Source organism: Entelurus aequoreus, linkage group LG25, assembly GCF_033978785.1.
Source record: "Entelurus aequoreus isolate RoL-2023_Sb linkage group LG25, RoL_Eaeq_v1.1, whole genome shotgun sequence".
In the NCBI taxonomy this organism is placed as follows: domain Eukaryota; kingdom Metazoa; phylum Chordata; class Actinopteri; order Syngnathiformes; family Syngnathidae; genus Entelurus; species Entelurus aequoreus.
Window position 1 is genome coordinate 9,843,450 of NC_084755.1, and position 25,296 is coordinate 9,868,745.

At 39.1% G+C, this 25,296-nt stretch overlaps 1 protein-coding gene across 6 annotated transcripts in view; it reads left to right on the forward strand.

Annotated features, from left to right (window-relative positions):
* LOC133642681 (septin-9-like) overlaps positions 1-25,296 on the forward strand; it is a 175,751-nt gene that overhangs the window by 132,365 nt on the left and 18,090 nt on the right. Inside the window, exon 1 of one of the 6 annotated variants that reach the window (XM_062037035.1) lies at positions 5,203-5,328. The exons of the other annotated variants lie outside the window; for them this stretch is intronic. The gene's annotated coding sequence lies outside the window, so the exon portion shown is untranslated. Of the gene's footprint in view, positions 1-5,202; positions 5,329-25,296 lie in introns of those variants that run through there. 6 annotated transcript variants of the gene reach the window in all.

Sequence of the window (25,296 nt, forward strand, 5' to 3'; positions counted from 1 at the left end):
CTAAGGCTAATTTAGCAACTTAGCAACCTGTGTTGTGCCTGAAACCTCACAGAACTATGATAAAAACATTAGCGCTCCACCTACACCAGCCAGCCCTCATCTTCCCATCAACAGCCGTGCTCACCTGCATTCCAGCGATCGACGGCGCGACGAAGGACTTCATCCGTGGGTTTGGCGGCAAGCATCGGCTAGGCGTAGTAAGTAGTCCTTGTCGTGTTGCTGTAAGTATTGTACTTAGCCGCTAATACACCGATCGATCCCACCTACAACATTCTTCTTTGCAGCCTCCATTGTTCATTAAACAAATTGCAAAAGATTCACCAACACAGATTTCCAGAATACTGTGGAATTTTGTCGAAGAAAACAAGAGGTTTTTGTATCGGGTCGACGGGGTCCAACCACTTCCGTGGATTCTGTGACGTCACGCGCATAAATCATCCAAAGGAGTTTTTCAACCGGAAGTGTGGCGGGAATTTTAAAATTGCACTTTATAAGTTAACCCGGCCGTATTGGCATGTGTTGCAATGTTAAGATTTCATCATTGATATATAAACTATCAGACTGCGTGGTCGGTAGTAGTGGCTTTCAGTAGGCCTTTAAAGCACACTCTTTTTTTATTTTTTATTGTAGTAGTATTTAGAGCCCGATGACAATGTAACCGTGTTGGTGTATAAATTGTGCCCTTGCTTTTAAAGGCGGTCAGCAGTAAGGCGCTGACATGTACACGAAGAGGTGTTTTTCTTGGCTGCATGTCTGTAATGAAAGGAAACAAATCCATCGGTGCGGCACGCTGTATTTGTTTTTCCAGGAGCAGGACTCTACGTCGAAAAGAATGCAGTGGACATACAGTATGTGGTTGTACGGTTGCGCTATAGAGCCCCTACACTTGGGGTATAATTACACTTCCTGTCAGGCTCGAGACAGCTGTTTCCTCTCTCTAATCACACGTGCATGCATACTCCATAAGAACAGTAATTAGTCAAAGTAATTGGTTCGCTCCTAGCTTTAAAGGCCTACTGAAATTAGATTTTCTTATTCAAACGGGGATAGCAGATCCATTCTATGTGTCATACTTGATCATTTCGCGATATTGCCATATTTTTGCTGAAAGGATTTAGTAGAGAACATCGACGATAAAGTTTGCAACTTTTGGTCGCTGATAAAAAAAGCCTTGCCTGTACCGGAAGTAGCGTGACGTCACAGGTTGAAGGGCTCCTCACATCTGCACATTGTTTACACCAGCAGCGAGAGCGATTCGGACCGAGAAAGCGACGATTACCCCATTAATTTGAGCGAGGATGAAAGATTTGTGGATGAGGAACGTGAGAGTGAAGGATTAGAGTGCAGTGCAGGACGCCAGGGTGTATCTTTTTTCGCTCTGACCGTAACTTAGGTACAAGGACTCATTGGATTCCACACTTTCTCCTTTTTCTATTGTGGATCACGGATTTGTATTTTAAACCACCTCGGATACTATATCCTCTTGAAAATGAGAGTCGAGAACGCGAAATGGACATTCAGTGACTTTTATCTCCACGACAATACATCGGTGAAGCACTTTAGCTTCGGAGCTAACGTGATAGCATCGTGCTTAACTGCGGATAGAAACAGAAGAAATAAGCCCCTGACTGGAAGGATAGACCGAAGATCAACAATACTATTATTACTTCTACTATCAGGAGACACCGAACCAAACCCTGGACCTGTACCCACACGGTTAATGCTGTCCCGCCTGGCGAAGCCTAGCAATGCTGTTGCTAACGACGCCATTGAAGCTAACTTAGCTACGGGACCTCGACAGAGCTATGCTAAAAACATTAGCTCTCCACCTACGCCAGCCCTCATCTGCTCATCACCACCCGTGCTCACCTGCGTTCCAGCGATCGACGGCGCGACGAAGGACTTCACCCGATCATCGGTGCGGTCGGCGGCTAGCGTCGGATAGCGCTTCTGCTATCCAACTCAAAGTCCTCCTGGTTGTGTTGCTGCAGCGAGCCACTAATACACCGATCCCACCTACAGCTTTCTTCTTTGCTGTCTTCATCGTCCATTAAACAAATTGCAAAAGATTCACCAACACAGATGTTCAGAATACTGTGGAATTATGTGGTGAAAACAGACGACTTAAGCTGGCCACCGTGCTATTCCAAAATGTCTGCTTCAAACCGTGACGTCACGCGCAAACGTCATCATACCGAGACGTTTTCAGCCGGATATTTTGCGGGAAATTTAAAATTGCACTTTATAAGTTAACCCGGTCGTATTGGCATGTGTTGCAAGGTTAAGATTTCATCATTGATATATAAACTATCAGACTGCATGGTTGGTAATAGTGGGTTTTAGTAGGCTTTTAAATCAAGTGAAGGAAGCAGTGCTTTATTCATGGAATAAGATTAGTATTTGAATTTGCACACTAACTGTTTTTTAGGTTGTCTGTCCATCCCGAGACAACTGGCTGATATTTTTTACAGTTCTTCTGACTTGACATTTCACTGATTAGAATGGGGAAATATAGATGACGTCATGATTTTGACAATTATCTCATACACTGTATTTGAAAAAATTGTAATAAAGTAAATCTAAGGGGGTGTTCATTATTACTGAACCACAGCAAGCATTTGTCAAGACTGACCTATCCTCGATATATCAATGTAATCATAGTAGTATTGACTAGATACGCTCCTGTACTTGGTATCATTACAGCGGATGTTAGGTGTGGATCCACCAATGGCATTTGTTTATATTGTAGCGTCCCGGGAGAGTTGATGCTGCAGGGAATTCTGGGAATTTGTCCTGTAGTGCTTATGTTGTGTTGCGGTGCAAATATTCTCCCAAAATGTGTTTGTCATTGTTGTTTTGTATGGTTTCACTTAGGGATGTCCGATAACATCGGACTGCCGATATTATCGGCCGATAAATTCTTTAAAATGTAATATCGGAAATTATCGGTATCGGTTTCAAAATTATCGGTTTCAAAAAGTAAAGTTTATGATTTTTTTAAACGCCGCTGTGTACAAGGACGTAGGAAGAAGTACAGAGCGCCAATAAACATTATAGGCACTGCCTTTGCGTGCCGGCCCAGTCACATAATATTTGCGGCTTTTGACACACTCACAAGTGAATGCCACGCATACTTGGTCAACAGCCATACAGGTCACACTGAGGGTGTCCGTATAAACAACTTTAACACTGTTACAAATATGCGCCACACTGTGAACCCACACCAAACAAGAATGACAAACACATTTCGGGAGAACATCCGCACCGTAACACAACATAAACACAACAGAACAAATACCCAGAACCCCTTGCAGCACTAACTCTTCCGGGACGCTACAATATACACCCCCCGCTAACACCTAAAATCCCCAATACCCCGCCCACCTCAACCTCCTCATGCTCTCTCAGGGAGAGCATGTCCCAAATTCCAAGCTGCTGTTATGAGGCATGTTAAAAAAAATTATGCACTTTGTGACTTCAGTAATAAATATGGCAGTGCCATGTTGGCATTTTTTTCCATAACTTGAGTTGATTTATTTTGGAAACCCTTGTTACAGAAACAAAATTAGGCATAATAATGTGTTAATTCCACAACTGTATATATCGGTATCGGTTGATATCGGAATCGGTAATTAAGAGTACAATATCGGAATATCGGATATCGGCAAAAAAGCCATTATCGGACATCTCTATCTAGGCCCCTAACATACTCATAGTGTGTGCTGTACAAGAGCCATCTTGGCGTGCTTGACCACCGCTTTTTTTCAATTCCGGGAGGAAGTCACGTGTTGGAATTCAAGCAACAGAATAGAATATCCATACGGTACATATTAAGTCAGTGACATGAAGTATAGCCAGGAGTTATATGCGTCCCATTACACCCACAGTAGATGGTAGTGAATGAGAGGGATGTGATGAATGCAGAGCCCACACTGCAAAAAAATGAAATCTAAGTAAGATTAAATATCTCAAATAAGGGAGATATTTGCTTATTTTCTGTCTGATAAGATAATTCTTCTCACTAAGCAGATTTTATGTTAGAGTGTTTTACTTGTTTTAAGTGTTTTGGTCCTAAATGATCTCAGTAAGATATTACAGCTTGTTGCTGAGATTTGATGACCTATATTGAGTAAAACATGCTTGAAACTAGAATATCAAGTGTTGCAAAGCTGTGTCATCAACACTCACAAGTATAAAACTGCTTTTTCAAAGTAATAATTTCTTACTTCAAGCATGAAATAAAAAATCATGACTTTGACACAATTGTGTGTCATAATTAAACGGATAACAACCAAATGAACTTTGCTGTTTTATTTTCAATGAAACAATAGAAAAGATGTACTCTTATAGTAGTACAGTTGGCACAGTACAGTTAACTGACAGTTAATATTTAAACATGTGATATTTCAAACAATTTTGAACAGAAATAGTTCATGCACATTCAGATTATACAGTATATTCCTTGTGCACTAATTGACTGAAAGAGCACTCACTTGGTGCGATGATGTCATGTTATCGATGGGGAAAATGCCTTTTTAGACCATATGATTTGCCTGAGCGGCTCGTAGACCCCGAGAGTAACAAGCGGTTGCCTTGTTGCCTTCCATTAAGAACAATAAAATAGTTTTTAGTATAAGTATGCTGGTTTCAAGAAATGTAATGCCGAGTGCATATCATTATGTCAAGATAATGGCACTAGCATTTACTTAATTTAGGAATATTTTTCAACATACTGAGAAAAAAGGTCTCATATTTGTTTTTTCTATCAAGAAAAGTACAGTTGTTATTATTGAGAATATTCTTATTTGAAGGTATTTTGGTGTTCATTGAGGTTAGCTAATTTTACTTGTTTTGGAAAGTCTTCACAAGCCAAATTTTCTTGTTCTATTGACAGATAATTTTGCTTAGTTTAAGTAAAATACCCCTAATTTTTGTATTTTTTTTCATTGTTTTTGAACACTGACTTTAAAAAAAATAAGGGTCAAGAATGCAACTTTGTGTTGTAAATTTTAGTCCAAAGACTGCAGTCTGTTGATGCCTCAGCACTCTCCTGATTTGTCCTAATCACCCTGGTTATTTCAAAGGTAGTTTATCTAAAGCCACGCAGTTGAAGTTGGTGTCATTTTCCCCCTTCGAAGTTCTGGGGGGGGGGGGGGCTTGCTAGCTAACGGAAGTGGGCGTCTCCCGCTGCACTGCGTCCTAGTTCACATGACAAGCCCGGGTGGGAGGGGCCGGCGGGCAGCTTTTAGAGCAACAGTAGAGTTTGGCCTTTTTACTAGCACGCTGCACTAGGGACAACTCTTCCCCACAAACACTGCAAAACTTACGGTAAGACGTGGTGTGCATGTAGGAAAGGCTTTTTAATGTTTGTGTTGTGTACGCTTCCTGCTGGTATTGTGTTTTTGACGTCTGTGTGGAAAAGACGTGTAAGCTTATCATTGCATTCAGGTTTGGTGTGTTTCCCTTGTGTACATGATTATCATAACGGGCATTTTGCATACGTCATCTAAATGTTTGTTGAATGAAAAGCTTTGTAAGCAGGCTGTGCACAAATATATAGCTTCTTATACCGAGACATTCCAAACACTCTTACTTCTGTTCTCATGGTGATCAGTTACCAGATCACCTAACAAGTAACACATAGCTGCACAGGGCTGTGTAAGTCTTTTTATTGACTTGCACACTTTGCTTAGTTTTTCACATCAAAGTCTGTTTTCAGATACGATATGTAGACTCATTTTAGATCGGGGGCCACATGGAGAAAGATCTACTACCTAGTGGGCCGGACTGGTAAAATCACGACACGATAACTTAAAAATAAAGACAACTTCAGATCGTTTTCTTTGTTTAAAAATAGAACAAGCACATTCTGAAATTGTACAAATCATCATGTTGTTGGGTTACATGCTGCGGTTAATAGTATTTTGTCTTTATTTGTCGTTTTTTTATATTTTCTGAAAAAATTATGTGATAATGTTCATCAGTCAACTCATTGGTGTTAATTTTCAATCTATCAAGATAAAAAAATTACATTCAAATCAAATTACAGGATGTTATTTATGCAGTTTAATCATTTTCCTCTAACATCATGTGGTTTATTTTGTACATATGTAACATCATCTACAACAGTGGTTCTTAACCTTGTTGGAGGTACCGAACCCCACCAATTTCATATGCGCGTTCACAGAACCCTTCTTTAGTGAAAAATAAAATGTAGTTATTTTTCAAATTCAAGACAAAGTTATGTTTTTGGTAACACTTTAGTATGGGGAACATATTCTAAGTAAGAAAGACTTATTTTAGAGTTATTTGGTTAGGGTTAGAGGGTTAGGGCCAGGGTTACAGGGTTAGGGTTATAATAAGGCCATGCCGAATAAGGCATTAATAAGTACTTAATAATGATTAGTTAAGAGCCAATATGTTACTAATTTGCATGTTAATAAGCAACTAATTAATGGTGAATATGTTCCCCAAACTAAAGTGTTACCATGTTTTTTTACTGGTGGACAAAATGAACCGTGCATGAACATCACCTTGTTCAAACAACAAAACCAACACAGTGCATAAACTCACAACAAATTACACACCTGCAAATCAGTCTGACTTCTGCTGTTGTCGTATCCGTAATACGCCGATAGGGAGAAGTTTTTATTTACACGATGAGTCGGGTGAGTTTTGACCTCCGCCGAACCCCTGAGCCTGACTCACTGAACCCCTAGGGTTCCATTGAACCCAGGTTAAGAACCACTGATCTACAGAGACACGAAAAATTGCTATTGCGACATCTAGTGGACACATTTAGAACAGCAGTTTGATTCAAAAATTTCAGGTTCATTTTTATATGTAGCAAACTCATCCCGCGGGCCGGTTAGAACCTGTTTGCGGGCCTGATCCGGCACTCGGGCCGTACGTTTGACACCCCTGATGTAGATATTTTGGTTTTGTCATTTTTGTAAATATTTGTTTCAGTAACTAAACTAATTAGTAAAATATACAATTATTTGTCACCTATTCATTTATTCATATATTTTTTTATGTATACTGACACCACAGTTTTCGTTAGTAATCCGTTCCGGTCCGTGTACCTTCCGTTCATTCTATTTCCGATTCTGAAACGCAAATCCAAAAACAAAATTAGGGTCGTTTTTCGATTTTTATTATATATGGCAGATTTTAAAACAAACTAAAAAGGGTTGTTTTTTCATTAAAGTATTGCCATGAAATTTGATTTTGTGCTGTTTTCTTTAAATGGATTTTTATTTTTCCAGATAAACACAAACATGTTCATCCAAAATGCAAAAATGCGTGTTTATCTTTGTGATGACAAATTGAACCGGAAGCAGTATTTTAGCTTTTCCTTTGCGTTTAGCATGTTTTTAGAATAACGCTAACATCTTTGTTCAGCAGGAGTCCTATTGTCGTTTGAAAAAAGTCTCATTAAATAGTTGTCCAACTTTTGTTTCAGAAATTAAAATGGAAAAAAAATGGCCCGAAATTTGTTTTTTGATTTGCATTTAAGAATTAGAAATAGAATGAACGTACACGGACCCGTTCCGAAAGGTCAGACACACACTAAATCATACAAACACTGAAGCAATTTAAGAAATACAAATCCAATTACAGTACACCATTTTAGACACCCAGAAACATTAATACAGGGGTTGGCAACCCAAAATGTTAAAAGAGCCATATTGAACCAAATATACAAAAAACAAATCTGTCTGGAGCTGCAAAAAATTAAATGCCTTATATAAGTGTTATAATGAAGGCAACACATGATTTAAATGTCTATATTAGCTATTTTAGCCTACTATCAAAAATACTATGTGTTGAAAAAGAAATGTTTAAATTTACCGTAATATTTATTGTACACATTTTTACAACATTGGAAAACTTTAGTAAAATGGAAGCTTCTCACAGGGTGACATAACTCCTGGAAATTACTGGCTTAGAATGGCCAAGGGTATAGATGTGTGTGTCCAGGTTAAAGGAAACGGCAGACTGTCTTTTTCTAATGGATTTTATTACAATCTTTGCAAGCTCGGTAACGTTTGCTGTGGTCTGGCACACAAACATCTATCAGAAATGTAGCCAATATTGCATACAGATAATGTGTCATGAGACATGCAAATATGAATTAAATGCACAGAGGACATAAGTAAAGGAAATTAAATAAGCTCAAATATACCTGCAAACGAGGCATAATGATGCAATGTGTACATACAGCTAGCTTAACCCTTGTGTGGTGTTCGGGTCTGTGGGACCCGTTTTCATTCAGAAAAATGATACAATTAATTAATTTTTCAAACTGAGACTCACTGATTTTGGCTAATTTTCTGTGAAGAACATATATTAGAATATATATTTAATGACCACACACCATACCCCCCCCCCCCCCACACACACACACACACACACACACACACACATTTCTATTACATATAAGATGTCCTGATCCACTGGACCCGGGGCTAATAGAAGTGTGGAAATTGATGTTCTGTGTACCACACACACAAACACAGCAGGCCTAGACAGGAGGAGGACAGAGTGTAGGTACACAGAACATCAGAGGGTCAAATGTGCGAGAAAATGAGAGCAGACAGTGTTGACAAACAATGTTGCAAACTTGTGTGGGAACCGCAGGTGCAGAAACACAAAAGAAGAATCCCTGTGGGATGCAGAAACTGGCAGAGAAATTTTCCGTGCAACGTTCATATTGTTGTTACTCAGCCAGCGTTTGTGGGTCTGATGGACCCGTTGCATTTTGTGGCTTTCAATGCCTCACAATCAAACTTTTATGTTAAAATACTGAACAGATGTTTATTGGGATAAGGTAAACATCTGTTCAGTATTTTAACATAAAAGTGTTTACATGTTTAACTTTTATGTTAAAATACTGAACAGATGTTTATTGGGATAAGGTAAACATCTGTTCAGTATTTTAACATAAAAGTGTTTGATTGTGAGGCATTAAAAGCCACAAAATGCAACGGGTCCATCAGACCCACAAACGCTGGCTGAGTAACAACAATATGAACATCACACAAGGTTTACATGGCATGTTAGCATCGATTAGCTAATATATGCCTGATTAGCACTCCAACAAATCAATAACATTAACAAAACTCACCGTTGTGCATTCATGCACAGCATAAAACATTAGGTGGACAAAATTAGCCATAGGAGTGGCATAAGTTACGTCTTTCTGTGGCAGCGTCGGACAAAGTTATACATGTAAACAAACTGTTGCATAACCAGTCCACACAACTACAAGGACTGCCGAAATTAGTAGGACAAATAGGCACTTGCCAATTGGGAATGTTTGTGTCATGTTTGTCTTCCTACAGAAAGAATATTAAAACAAAAAATATATTGATATCTTTTTCCATTTTCATACATTTTTGAAAAAGCTACATGGAGCCACTAGGGCGGCACTAAAGAGCCGCGGGTTGCTGACCCCCGCGTTAACACAAAACAGATTTTAAAGAGAATATTTATGGTATACCATAACATTAAATACTAGAGATGTCCGATAATGGCTTTTTTGCCGATATCCGATATTGTCCAACTCTTAATTACCGATTCCGATATCAACCGATGCCGATATATACAGTCGTAGGATTAACACATTACTATGCCTAATTTTGTTGTGATGCCCCGCTGGATGCATTAAACAATGTAACAAGGTTTTCCAAAATAAATCAACTCAAGTTATGGAAAAAAAATGCCAACATGGCACAAAGTGCATTATTTTTTTTAACATGCCTCAAAACAGCAGCTTGGAATTTGGGACATGCTCTCCCTGAGAGAGAATGAGGAGGTTGAGGTGGGCGGGGTTGGGGATAGCGGGGGGTTTATATTGTAGCGTCCCGGAAGAGTTAGTGCTGCAAGGGGTTCTGGGTATTTGTTCTGTTGTGTTTATGTTGTGTTACGGTGCGGATGTTCTCCCGAAATGTGTTTGTCATTCTTGTTTGGTGTGGGTTCACAGTGTGGCGCATATTTGTAACAGTGTTAAAGTTGTTTATACGGTCACCCTCAGTGTGACCTGTATGGCTGTTGACCAATTATGCTTTGCATTCACTTGTGTGTGTGAAAACTCGTAGATATTATGTGATTGGGCCGGCATGCAAATGCAGTGTCTTTTAAGGTTTATTGGCGCTCTGTACTTCTCCCTACGTCCGTGTACCACTCCGTACAGCGGCGTTTTAAAAAGTCATACATTTTACTTTTTGAAACCGATAGCGATAATTTCCGATATTACATTTTAAAGCATTTATCTCTAGTGAGAACGTATACTCGAATATCACGATATAGTCATTTTCTATATCGCACAGAGACAAACCCGCGATATATCGAATATACTCGATATATCGCGGGTTTGTCTCTGTGCGCCCTACTTGGGAGTAGATTTTTCTCCACGTGGCCCCCGATATAAAATGTGTTTGACACCTCTGGTTTAGAGTATCTCTTTTTGCATTACAGTATTATATTGCTTGTAATATTGTCATGTTGTCAACTGTAAGTGTAACTTCCACATGCATGCCCTTTTACTGCCGCCCGAGGACTATGGCCCCACCCTCACTGAATCTGAGATGGAAAGTAGCTCTTTAAGGCTCTTGAACATTGTATGTTTAATCATTTGTGTACAATTCTCAAGCCTCTGTTGTCTCGACTCGACCCGGTCAGTACTTGACATGACTTTCTGACCATCAATACGATGGAAAACAGCAGCCGCTCTTCACGGTTTTTTGAAAAGTCACCGGCCTCTGGCTTGCCTCACCAGCATGCGTGCACACATTCCTGTGTGCACGCAGAGCCATTGAAAGGCGCCCCTGGTGCACTGGCAGGCGAGAGCAGACACTGGTCTTTCAGGGGATGCTGAAAAGGTCACTGTAAGCCTTTTTGTGTACGTCTGGGCCATGTCAACCTTCCTTCCAGTTTGCCCTTCTGGGCCCATTCTGCAAGTCATAACTTTGACGTGCTCGGTAATGCAAATGCTTGACACGTGTTAAACATCACAGAGGTTAGATACCTTGTGGCCAGTCTGCTTGCTGTCAGCCAACCATTCCACTGATACACTTTGCCCCCAGCACACTGGCCCACCACTAGTCTGTCTTATCTTGTTTGTCAGTCCCTCGTCTGTGAGTTGCTTGCAAATAATAGCTAGTGTCCTCTTTATCTGCTGTCTTCCTCAAACCTTTCGAAAACCGCTTCCTTGGGGATTTTAGTCATTTGGTAAACCCATTTAACCTCTTAAGGCCCAAGCTGTTTGTTTATATGCTTTTTTTATTTCTCTTTGCTATTTGGGCTTATTGGACCCTAATTAGAATAAAAACTAAGAATCATCTTTTGATATGATGTACTTAGTCCATAATTACACAAACGTGTACTTCATGTTTAGTGACATGCTAATTCTTATTTTTACCCTTTTTTTTCCCAAATTCCATTGTATGTTATACTCTTCTGACACCACCAGATGGCAGTATAAGTGTCCACATAAGCGGCCATAGGACCCCAGTTCAGCAGTGTACACAATTTTGGAAATAAGAGCTAAAAGGTGCTGTCCACGCATGTGGCCACTAAGCCTTTAGAGGGGAACTGCACTTTTTGGTACTCTCTGCTTATCATTTACAATCTTTGTTTAAGAGAAGAACACATGTTTTTCTTCTTTATGCATTCTCAGTGTTTCCCATAAACTGCCAAGATACCTGTGGCGGTGGGGGCGTGGCTATGGGCGTGGTTACCATGACGTCATCGAGTAATTTGCATAATTTACTACAATGATATGATTTTCTCTAAAAAGGCTCAAAAAATGTATACTTACTAATTAATAATAACAGTTTTGTTTTAAACGTCCATCCATCCATCCATCCATGCATTTTACAATATAATTACAACACTTTATGTACATATTTATATACAGATTTGAACAATAAGTTATTCACTGAAATATATTTATTAATTGTGGTTCTTACAAAAAATATATCTTATAAAAATATAAAAGCTAAAATGTCTCTTAAAACTCTGCCCCTTTAATTAGTGCATACTAAATAATTTAACTTTAGCCTACTATTACAACCATATTATTTACCAGCAACATAAAGTGAAACAGAGGCAGAGGTGTCCTGCCACAGTCAGTAACAAATAAACAGAAAACAGTAGTGGTGGTAGATAGACACAAAGCTTCATCAAACATCTGATCCACTGAACAAAGAGCTCCAAAAATCTTGATCCTACACTTCTCTTTTGTAAAGTAAATCTGAACAGCCGATATGGGCATCTACATCAACTATATGATTTGCCTGAGAAGCTGGACAGGACACACACAAAAACAAAAACAAAATTAAATGTTTTTTTTTTTTGGTTTTTTTTGTGGCGGCCTAAATTCTTTCGTGGCGGGCCGCCACAAATAAATGAATGTGTGGGAAATACTGATTCTAAATAGTAAATAAAATGCGATTAAAAAGTCTGCTTACAATGGAGTCTATGTGAGTCAATCTACTCTGCCTATAAAAGCCCTTAAAAACATCCAAACACCTCCATTAAGGTTTTTTATTTTTATTTTATTTTATTTTTTATTTTTTTTACTGTGCTGTCCAGCTACTCAGGCAAATCATATAGTTGATGTAGAGGCCCATATTGGCTGTACACATTTACTTTACAAAGAAATGTTGCCTCATTTCTATTTGACTTTATTAAATGGATTTATATTATAATTTGGTGCAGCCGGGCTGGAGCAGGAGGGGATAGAAAGAGGAAAAAAAGGAAGACAGGGGGAAATTGTGGGGACAAGAGGGGGATAAGACAGAGAGACATCAAACACAACAATAACAACAACAACAATACAATAACATCAGCAAATAGGATATGTACAAATATGGTTTTGTAAGTATAGATGTAGTGTAGTAACGGGCACATTCGCTCCTTTTACGCATACACGGCGTATTTATTTCAAAAACGCATGACGACGTTCCATTATTTTAAACATCACTGATTATTACTCACTGCAGACTTCAAGAGAGCCAACAAATATAACAAAATAACACTTACTGTACAATGTCTGCTATCATTAGGATGCCTATTGATAGAATATTGGTATAGTCCCGTTTAGATGAAGAATGACTGATAGTCCTCTCAAAGAAAGGGGGGGTGAAACCAAGCGTTCTCGCCTTTTCCGGGTCTAAATAGGCTGTCAAAGTGTACCAACTTGTCGGAGTACGTCCTCATTTTTCTACTATCAGGTGAGAGGCATGATTTCTGATCTACCATAAACGTCCACGAGCGAGGAAGCAGTTTACCACTCGATGATGTCAACATTAGGGCTGGGTGATATATCGAGCTTGTAAGACACTGTATTTCGATATATTGCTTGCACGTATAAGAACATCCACGATTGGTTGGTTGTTTACAATGATGAGTCACGATTGGTTAAGATTAGAGCAACACATTAGGCAAGATAGGGCGGGTCATGGAACCAGGAAGGGAAATCACAACAGACATCCCAAATGACGACGAGAGTCAAGCGCGCGATTTATATATTAAAAAAACTAGTGGAAGATGGCAAAGGGATTCTCTTCCTTAGATGTTTCTTTTATTGATTAATGCGTCTACTTACCACATGTTTTTGTTTTCTTTGTACTTTACAGAACCGACACTGCAGATTATAATTACTGGTTTGCAAAAAATATTTTTAACACAAATAGGTGAAACTGCATAATCTCCCATGGCACACCAGACTGTACCTCACGCACAGTGGTTGAAAAACACTGATCTAAAGAATGTGTTATGATCCGTTGCCCGGATCATAGTCTAAGTTTTTCGAGTCACTTGTGTTTTCTGTTAGTTTTGGACTCCTTTAGTTCCTGTTTATGCACCTCTGAGTTTGTTACCATGGCTACGTATTAGTTTCACCTGCCTCTTGTGTTCGGGACGCGCACCTGTTTGTAATCAGAGACATTGTTTAAGCCTGCCTTTGCCAATCAGTCGGTCTGGCTTCTTTGTTTGCGTCACGCTACTGTTACGTTAGTTTTGCTTGTCTCCTAGCCCCTGCTAGTGATCTCTAGTCTGTGCTAAGTAGTAGCCTTAGCTTCAGGTGCGATCGGCACCTTGTTCCGTCGGTTTGTTTTCTGTTAAGTACCTCTTTGAGTGTTAATTTACGATTAAATCATGTTCCTACCTGCAAGACCTGTCCGGAGTCGTCCGTTTGCATCCTGGGAGAACAAACCTTTGCAGTAAGTTGCAACCCCATCGTAACAGAATGTACAGAAAAAAGCAGTAGAAAAATACATTTGTCTTTCGTTAAACACCTGTTGTATTGGTCGATTCTGGCAGCAAAATTGTCAAAGTTTTGATGACATCTGACAGTGCTGGCTGAAATAATGTGCAGAAGTCAAAGGGCCCATGTCTCCAAGGGGCCATCTGATGATGACTCTGGGAACTGTTCCTCTCTGCACAGACACTCTGACTTCAATAACAAAGCTGACCACGTTCATTTTCATCTATTCATTATTTATATTCATTATCTCTTCTTGTAAATGCACAACAATGCCCCCAAGCCTGTCTTAAGCCTGTATACTGCATCCACAGTATGATTTTAACATTCACTATAAGCATGTTGCATTTTGGGTGTCTATTTCAGGGCTCATTGGTAAAGACGCCAACCACATGTTTGTTCAGAAACATCTGGGTCACTATCAAAACAAATTTAGCCATGTTAAGATGAGACGAGGCCACTTTTGTCCTCCATGGGAATGTAAATAAAAGACAAAAGGAGCTGATGTTTTGAAAGGGAACCCATAAAAAACATTTTAGAGCACCGCAAAGACACAAACGAGACATTTAGTGGGCTCGGTCCACTGTGTGTGTTTACTTGGCTGCGCATTTTAAAGTGAAAGTCCCCCCTTCTCTTCCTGAAAGGTTTGTGCGAAAGCCGTGTGGCCGTGTTGCCACATCCAAGGTATCTTGCAAAATCCGATTATTACGACCTTATAGCAAAGTAGTTTGTGAAGGAGGTCAAGCCAACAGTTTTCCATAAATTAACATAACACGACCTCCAACCTGCTTAGTATGTTGTCAAGATCAATACATGTATTGTTCATACACTAAACATAGATTGCATGCTTGTTTCCTTTCTTTGTAATTGCACCACTTTGCTATGGAAAGAAGACCAGTTCAGCATTCTTTCAGCAGTCATTGCATCCCATTTTGAAGTATTTGGTGAGGCTTGGGTTAGACAAATATGTAATAAATCGCCAATAAAACACTTTTCTCCTCCATTCCACACTCCCATTCTTGACCCTTTTTATGATCTTTTCTACATACTGCTGCTCAGTGGCTCCCTTCCTTTTTGCTTCCTTCATTATCTCTTGCTTATCCTCCTAACATCAGTTCCCTACACGCCTCCCTACTTCGCTATTTACTCCGCCAAAATGCATTTGCGGCAAAGCAGAAGGCCGACCATGTTTGCAAAAACCAAAAGCAATCCAATACTGCTGAAGCACAAAATTCTTTGGTGCCTGTAATTGAAAGCAGTATCGGCCGTGAGTCATTCTGTTTTTTCGTGTCTTTAATACCCCAGTTGGAAACATACCATTCTGTAACTGAATCTGATACACGCCGGGGAAATCCCACCACAAACAAGACATGCGTGATGCGATAATGTTAATGTAGTAGACTTGCCAACCTTGGAGGTTATGGGACAGAACTAGCCTGCTCTTTTTTTAATGCCAATATCGGCTACCGTCAATAAGAATTATGTATTTACGGCTGAAATTATATATTCAATGATAACTTTCATTCAATGGTTGTATCAGTCTGAAGCAAGCTTAGCTTACTAATTGTTTACTAAGTGTTTATTCTACAATTATAAAAGTGGCTTTAAAGGTATATTCGCCTTTAAAACATTTAATCTCTGTTAACTTGAAATAGCAACACAACACATTTTATCCTTGCCATTTAAAACACCATTTTTGACACACTTATCTTAAAGTAAAGGTTGAGTGTTCTTTGTTTTTTTTAACTGACACTGAAAAAATAACAAAGCTTGGAAATCATTGATGTTACCAGTCATTGTCCTATTTCTGGTAATAATACAAAATGTACTATATATTATTGTTATTATTGTAAGAATAACTATTATTATTATAAGCTAATACTAATTGAAATGTATTTTATGAAAATGAAATACAAACTGGTTTTTGAATTTGTTTTCTTTTTTTAAAACAAATGTAGTTTTATACTAATGCACTGTATTTTACACAGGGTTCATACGGGTACTTAAAAACCTTGAAAATTAGAGATGTCCGATAATATCGGACTGCCGATAATATCGGCCGATAAATGCTTTAAAATGTAAAATCGGTATCGGTTTCAAAAAGTAAAATTTAAGACTTTTTAAAACCCCGCTGTACGGAGTGGTACACGGACGTAGGGAGAAGTACAGAGCGCCAATAAACCTTAAAGGCACTGCCTTTGTGTCCCGGCCCAATCACATAATATCTACGGCTTTTCACACACACAAGTGAATGCAATGCATACTTGGTCAACAGCCATACAGGTCACACTGAGGGTGGCCGTATAAACAACTTTAACACTGTTACAAATATGCGCCACACTGTGAACCCACACCAAACAAGAATGACAAACACATTTCGGGAGAACATCCGCACCGTAACACAACATAAACACAACAGAACAAATACCCAGAACCCCTTGCAGCACTAACTCTTCCGGGAAGCTACAATATACAGCCCCTGCTAACCCCCCCCCCAACCCCGCCCACAGTGCCATGTTGACATTTTTTTCCATAACTTGAGTTGATTTCTTTTGGAAAACCTTGTTACATTGTTAAATGCATCCAGCGGGGCATCACAACAAAATTAGGCATAATAATGTGTTAATTCCACGACTTTATATATCGGTATTGGTTGATATCGGAATCGGTAATTAAGAGTTGGACAGTATCGGAATATCGGATATCGGCAAAAAAGCCATTATCTGACATCTCTATTGAAAATGCTTGGATTTTAATGTTGTGTTTTCACGGTTTGAAAAATGCTTGAATTTTGGGTGAAGTGCTTGTAAATGCTTGGAAATGTTCATCGTATTTCTCGGCAGTCTGGCTCAATAGGCTACTTATAAAATGGAAAGAAATAAAATAAGTTTCCTTAAAAATGAAAGCTACACGCTTGATCTGTTGGCTTTGCACGAGCCCTTACATTAGGTTGCTGTTATGTATGTACGGCTCTGTGTCGCCCCCAAGAGGACGGTGGTGTATCGGTACATCATGCCGCGAGGTTGTCGTTTTAATGAACATTGGATGGAAAATGACAAATACAAACTTTGGATAAAACGTGAACCAAATCCACGTGTAGCCTGCTGCAAAGTATGCAAAAAGGAAATATTTTTGCTCCATTATTTTGGTTGTCTACCTAACTTGTCTGACTACCTCAGTTAAAGCAAACAAGTTACATTTTGTCGTTTTAGTCAATTGCATTAAAATTGTTACATTATTGGACTTGTTTGTACTGTGAAGGTCATGTAATGTATAATTTGTAACCTTTTTCACAACTTAGAGCTGAGTTAATATGAATGATTTTGTAGTTTTTACACAACATGGTTGTAGGGCTGCAACAACTAATCGATTAAAATCGATTATAAAAATAGTTGCCGATTAATTTAGTCATCGATTCGTTGGATCTATGCTATGCGCATACGCAGAGGCAATTTTTTTAAATTTATTTTTTATTTTGTAATTTTTTTATTTTTATAAACCTTTATTTATGAACTGCAACATGTACAAACAGCTGAGAAACAATAATCAAAATAAGTATGGTGCCAGTATACTTTTTGTTCAATAAAATACTGGAAAGGATAGAAATGTAGTTTGTCTCTTTTATCCGATTATTAATCGAAGTAATAATCGACAGATTAATCGATTATCAAATTAATCGTTAGTTGCAGCCCTACATGGTTGTATGCATTTCTTCCTCTATTATATTCGTTGTCTACTTAACTTGTCTGGCTACCTCAGTGAAAGCAAAAAAATGTTAACTTTTGTCTTTTTGTTCATTTGTTATCATAGCCACAGTTATAGGGCTAGATATGCTTAATGAAAGGTGACTAAGGTGTTGTGAAACAAACAAAATATTTTCCTTTATTTCCTTATATTAATGTGGAACAGTGTTGTTAATAAATGAGTGAAATTGACATTTTGAGGGTGCATGTATTTATATCACATTATGCAGTTTACAAGCACAAATACGGTGTGAATCAATTCGTGCTGTTTGATGCCATTGAGTGTTGTAAGTAAGAAAAAGAACAAGAAATTTGAAAAACGACACAAATGGAGACACGTTTGCAAACACCAATGACATTGAATAGTCACACTGCTTCGTTTTCTATGCTCCATTCAGTTAACGATAACTGTTGGTTCAATTTTAGGCTTAGGTTTTAGCAGATTTTCATTATTTTTCCTACAGACAGCATTTGGTGACCTCAAACAACAAGGCTATGGATTGATTCACACTGGTTTTCGCCTTTTGAAGGGTACTGGAAAAACTGGAAAATTGATCTTGAAACTCCTTAAAAAGTGCTTGAATTTGGCCATGGAAAAGGTGTACGAACCCTGTTTACAGGCTAAAAGTAGTTTTAAAAGTTGAAAAAGAAAAAAATTAGTGGGTAGAAAACAATATACCATAAATTCTTACAGCTCTTTTGAAAAACTGACACACGGGAAGTCATACATTTGAAGGATATCGTAAAGGTAATTTGAACTAACTGATGCTCATGGAACACTGTCAGCCGTTTGACCTGGCGTGAAACTAAAAAAGTTGACATAACGTCCGCCAGATGGTACGCTCACCAAGACCAGACAGTTCTCATGTGCGGGGTCAAACGCCTACAGCATTTATAGGGTTCCACTCCAATCAGCTGTCTCCAGACACCTGGGTTAACTGGATCCTGACCTCTGAAGTTACAACATGCAGATGTTCAACAATTGCTTGTATTCCGTCACGTGACTTCTTCCGGGAAGTGAAAAACAGTTTTGGTCAACCAAGCCAAGATGGCTGTTGTGCAGCAAGCATCGGGCAAACTATCTGAGTACGCATAGGGCCTAGATCTTTCTAAATCAAACAATGCAATGTATAGATCCTTATACTTTATCAAAAAAATATTTGTCGAGTGATATCAGGGACTTTCCGTCAGTGGAGTTCCCAGACATGTTGAGCTCTTGTGCTCCAGACCTCATTGTACACCACTAAACAGATGAAAACTTGGAAAAGCATGGAAGTCTACAACTTCTTTGTGTTTGGCTGGGTCAAGGAAATTGGTATCAAGACTCTCCCAGATAAATATGCATAGTTTTTGCTCAGGTAAGGTTGCATTTCATGATTCAGCTTTGCGTCTTGCGAGAACGCACAACTGTAAACAAATTACGAAGACTTGCAACCGACAGCTGACATCTGTGACTGCATATACAAAATAAACAAGAGGGGAGACGTACAAGTACTTTTCCTGACAAAGTATCTATGACCCTGACTTTCTGGTTTTTGTTAGTTAAAAATTAACATACAAACAATATCAAGGTAATGATTTAATTGGAAATACTAACCAAGTAAAGTATGTTAGAAATATATCAAACAAACCTTTTAAGTAATCACTGTTAACTCACGCGTTCTTCGACTCCGCTCCCGAGGCCGCTTGGACTGGAGTGCGTGCCCTTTTTGTTGTCTTCTTTTGTAAAATCTTGCACTTCTCCGCCATTGATTACCTGTCGAGGAATCTAAAGAAACCTTTATCCTTTTTGCGATTTGAACAGATTGTACAGCCAAAAACAACGCAGGCAATAGGGTATTTTTCTTCGAGAGAGGCTATAAATCACATTCTTTAAACATTTTTAGAAAGCGTTTTAAAGGCCTACTGAAATGATTTTTTTTTATTTAAACGGGAATAGCAGATCCATTCTATGTGTCATACTTGATCATTTCACGATATTGCCATATTTTTGCTGAAAGGATTTAGTAGAGAAAATCGACGATAAAGTTCGCAACTTTTGCTCGCTGATAAAAAAAAGCCTTGCCTGTACCGGAAGTAGCGTGACGTCACAGGAGCTAGTATTCCTCACATTTCCCCATTGTTTACAATGGAGCGAGAGAGATTCGGACCGAGAAAGTGATGATTACCCCATTAATTTGAGCGAGGATGAAAGATTCGTAGATGAGGAACGTTACAGTGAAGGACTTGAGAGGCAGTGATGGACGTATCTTTTTTCGCTCTGACCGTAACTTAGGTACAAGCTGGCTCATTGGATTCCACACTCTCCTTTTTCTATTGTGGATCACGGATTTGTATTTTAAACCACCTCGGATACTATATCCTCTTGAAAATGAGAGTCCAGAACGCGAAATGGACATTCAGTGCCTTTTATCTCCACGACAATACATCGGCGAAATGCTTTAGCTACGAGCTAACATGATAGCATCTTGCTTTAACTGCATATAGAAACAAAAGAAATAAACCCCTGACTGGAAGGATAGATAGAAAATCAACAATACTATTAAACCGTGGACATGTAAATACACGGTTAATGCTTTCCAGGCTGGCGAAGGTTAACAATGCTGTGCTAACGACGCCATTGAAGCTAACTTAGCAACTTAGCAACGGGACCTCACAGAGCTATGCTAAAAACATTAGCTCTCCACCTACGCCAGCCAGCCCTCATCTACTCATCAACACCCGTGCTCACCTGCGTTACAGCGATCGGCAGAAGGACAAAGGACTTCACCCGATGCGTTTGGCGGCCCGGAGACGTAGGAAGTCAAGGTGAGGTCGGCGGCTAGCGCGGCTAGCGCGGCTAGCGCGGCTAGCGCGGCTAGCGCTCCAACAAAGTCCTCCTGGTTGTGTTGCTGTAGTCTGCTGCTAATACACCGATCCCACCTACAACTGTCTTATTTGCAGCCTTCATTGTTCATTAAACAAATTGCAAAAGATGTCCAGAATACTGTGGAATTATGAAATGAAAACAGCTTTTTGTATAGGATTCTACGGGTACCATAACTTCCGTTACTCTGACTTCGTCACGCGCATACGTCATCATACCGCGACGTTTCAGCCGGATATTTCCCGGGAAGTTTTAAAAGTCACTTTATAAGTTAACCCGGCCGTATTGGCATGTGTTGCAATGTTAAGATTTCATCATTGATACATAAACTATCAGACTGCATAGTCGGTAGTAGTGGCTTTCAGTAGGCCTTTAAAGCTCAATTTATTGCGACTTTATGCTCAGTACATTTAGCACACCCCTTATGGTTGAGGAATTCACATTAGTCGCATAATTTTGGTCTTGACATCTGTATGTATGATGAGATTGTCGCAGATCTTCAAGATGCAACCTTTTAATCAAATTTGAATAATAGGATATTGAGACTGATTTGGTGGATATAAAAAAATCATTTTTTATTTATAAATGAAATTGTAAATGGATATTTGGTGGCATAAGCGCCGATCCCGTGGGTGCTCAGGCCCATTGGTGGATCTACACCTAACATCCACTGTAATGATACCACGTACAATAGCGTATCTAGTCAATACTACTATGATTACATCAATATTTTTTAACATCACAAAATCTTCTTTCGTTTTTTAAAAAAATTTATATTATGTTTATAAACTCAGGAAATATGTCCCTGGACACATGAAGACTTTGAATATGACCAATGTATGATCCTGTAACTACTTGGTATCGGATTGATACCCAAATTTGTGGTATCATCCAAAACTAATGTAAAGTATCAAACAACAGAAGAATAAGTGATTACCGTATTTCCTTGAATAGCCGCAGGGGCGCTAATTAATTTAAAACCTCTTCTCACTCCTGCGGTTACCAAAACCATGCGGAATGAGCAAGCATGCTCTAATTATTTTAAAACCTCTTCTCACTCCGGCGCATACCTTATCATTAAAAACACATTTAATAAAAAAAACGTTATTATGATCTTACCTTTACTTGTAGATGGGTCCATGTGCAGCTGCTTCTGATCAAAGGCAGTCTTTCTCATCTTTCTTCAATTTTAAAAGTCTCTGGAGATATTCCTTTAATTATTACCTCCTGCTTCGATTGAAAGTCCAGTTTAGAAAATGGTTTTATTTTAGATATGTAATCCTCCATGTTAAAAGTGCAAGCAAACAATTGCTGCATGCTTGCTGCTTGTTGTCTTCTTCTGCAGTACCTGTCTCCTGCAGTACTGGTAGTCGCAAGAAGGATCACTAGCGCCCTCTACCTCCTGGAGGCGGGAGTCATTTAATGACTCATATTTGACCCGGCGGAAGTGCCAAGCATGCGCTAATTATTTTGCGAAACGAGTTTGACCCGGCTGTAATTCTAGGCAAGCGAATACTATATTCCCGGCGCCAATTCAAGGAAATACGGTATTACATTTTAACAGAAGTGTAGGTAGAACATGTTGAAACCGAAAATAACCAGATATTAACAGTAAATGAACAAGTAGATTAATAATTAATTTTCTACCACTTGTCCTTAATAATGTTGACAAAATAATGGAATGATGCATATGCAGTAACACAATGTGTTACTGCATATGTCAGCAGACTAAATTAGGAGTCTTTGTTTGTTTACTTACTACTAAAAGACAAGTTGTCTTGTATGTTCACTATTTTATTTAAGGACAAAATTGTTTTGTTAAAATAAAGCCAATAATGCAATTTTTTGTGGTGCCCTTTATTTAGAAAAGTACCAAAATACTTTTGGTACGGGTATCTGTACTAAAATATTGGTATCGGGACAACACTAATACACACACACCGAGCACCCACTGGCAGAAATGTAGATCGGCGCCTATGTTTGGTGGGTAGATTTTGAAATGTATTGTATTGTACTGTATTTTGTATATTATATGATTATATGATTATTTTAACTGTGGGTCCCTGTCCATAAGCTTTGTGCTTCTAGGGATGACCTTTTTGCAGGACGGACTCTGATATTAACAAAAGAAACAATAAAGAAATACAAAACTATGTCTGTAAATAAATACAAATAAAAAATAAATGGCACCTGGTACCCACTGAGAACAGACTCTGGCTTGACCACTACGCATACCGTATTTCCTTGAATTGGCGCAGGGAATATAGTATTCGCACGTCTAGAATTACTGCCGGGTCAAACTCGTTTCTCAAAATAATTAATGCATGCTTGGCCTTATCGCCGGTTCATTATTGACGCCGGATCAAATTCGTTTCGCAAAATATTAATTTTATTATCGCATGTCTATAATTTTCGCCGGGTCAAACTCGTTTCGCAAAATATTAATTTTATTATCGCATGTCTATAATTTTCGCCGGGTCAAACTCGTTTCACAAAATATTTAGCATATGGCTAGAACTTCCACCGGGTCAAATTCGTTACGTCACGAGTGACGCTTTACCTGTCCTCATTTTCAAAATGGAGGAAGCTGCTTTCAGTAGTTTGCAATCGCACAAAGGAAAAAAGATAGAGCTATTCAGTAGGATTTAAGGTCCAAGCTATTGAATACCGGTACAGTATGCTAAAAAGAACAGTAAGCAGCTATGTTTTATTAATATACCGTAGCTGTGTGTGTCAAATACTGTATGAGTCATGAAATGACTCCCGCCTCCTGGTGGTAGAGGGCACTGCCGCGCTAGTGATCCTTCTTGCGACTTCCGGTACTGCAGAAGAACTGAACACACGCAGCAAGACATTTTTTTTTTTCCTCTGCCTGAACTTTTAACAAGGAGGATTACATACCGGTATCTAAAATAAAACAGTTTTCTAAACTGGACTTTCAATCGAAGCAGGAGGTAATAATTAAAGGAATATCTCCATCGAGACAGAGAGACTTTTAAAACGGAAGAAAGAAAATAAGGAAGACTTCTATAAACAAGTTATCGATGCTTTTGGTCAGAATGAGCTGCAAATGGACTCCATTTATAAGTACAGGTAAGACCATAATAACGTTTTTTTTATTAAATGTGCTTTTCATGATGGTATGCTTACATCACACTCAAAGCGCACGCCTAAATTTACCACATTCCTTTTGGTAAACGCCGGAGTGAGAAGAGGTTTTAAAATAATTACCGCATGCACGGCCATCCCGCCGGTTTCCGGTAAACGCCGGAGTGACAGGAGGTTTTAAATTAATTAGCGCCCCTGCGGCTATTCAAGGAAATACGGTATTTAAAGTCACGTAAATCCAAGCATAGGTGTTGTACTACTTTTCTGTGATATCACAGTAAAACTCATCAACAAATGAACAATGAGGGTTTTTGTAGGTACTGAGAAGAGTGAATTGATACTGTATCTCAAGTGACTTTTGACACCCTTTACATGTCACCCCTTCCTACATAACATCAAAGATGGAGTTACTGCTCGAGTTACATTTAACAAGCAGAGGGATTGTAAAGAATGCAGATTTTCTGGCAGGCTGCATGTGATGATAATGCAATCAAAGTATATGAGAGCTGGGAGGAAAGCCCTGTTTTATATACAGAATTGTTCAATTTCAAAAGTCAAGGGTACTGTTGAAAGGTAGGAGCAGAGGAAGAGGAATGCAGGAGGTGTGCTGAAAAGGTGGAGGGCAGTAAGTCAAAGTAAATTGCTGACTGAATGCTGGAACAGGATGGGGAAGTGGAGTTGTGGAGGCCATAAAGAGCAGCTTCCATAGGTGTGACTGACACATGGATGCACAATGGAGCACACTATACAAGCAAGACCTGTGTTGATCATGACTTGGGTTCCACGGCAGTGTTATTCTGACCCAGATTTCTTCCAGTCATAAGGACAGTGCCAGGTTTTAAGTGCGTGGAACCTGTCAAAGCAGTTCTCTGTTGATGTTCGCTCCTTGACTGATTCAGAATTGATTGAGTGGATTGAAACGATCCGGCTGCTCGGAGAGACAATCCGGCGACTGGTTGTGGAGTAGTATTTCTGCTTCAGTAGAGCCCTTCTCATGTCATGTGCTCAGATGTTTGCATGCCTGCGGGACAGCTTGAAGTGATACAAAGGAAAGGCTGATAATATGTGAAAGTGTTTGAGTGCTTGTGTGGGTGCATCTCAGGTTTCCGCCTCAGCAGTTTCGTTTCCACTCTCACATTAACAGCAACAAAAGGAAAGAGGCCTTGCGTAAGATACAGATTTCCCATCAATCACTTTCTAAATACTCACTAATAAATGTGTAATACAATTTCTTTTTTTTCTGGAATAGGAAACAGCACTTTTTTTTCCAAGTACCTCGCAGATCAGTTATTTTTTATAGCAAACAA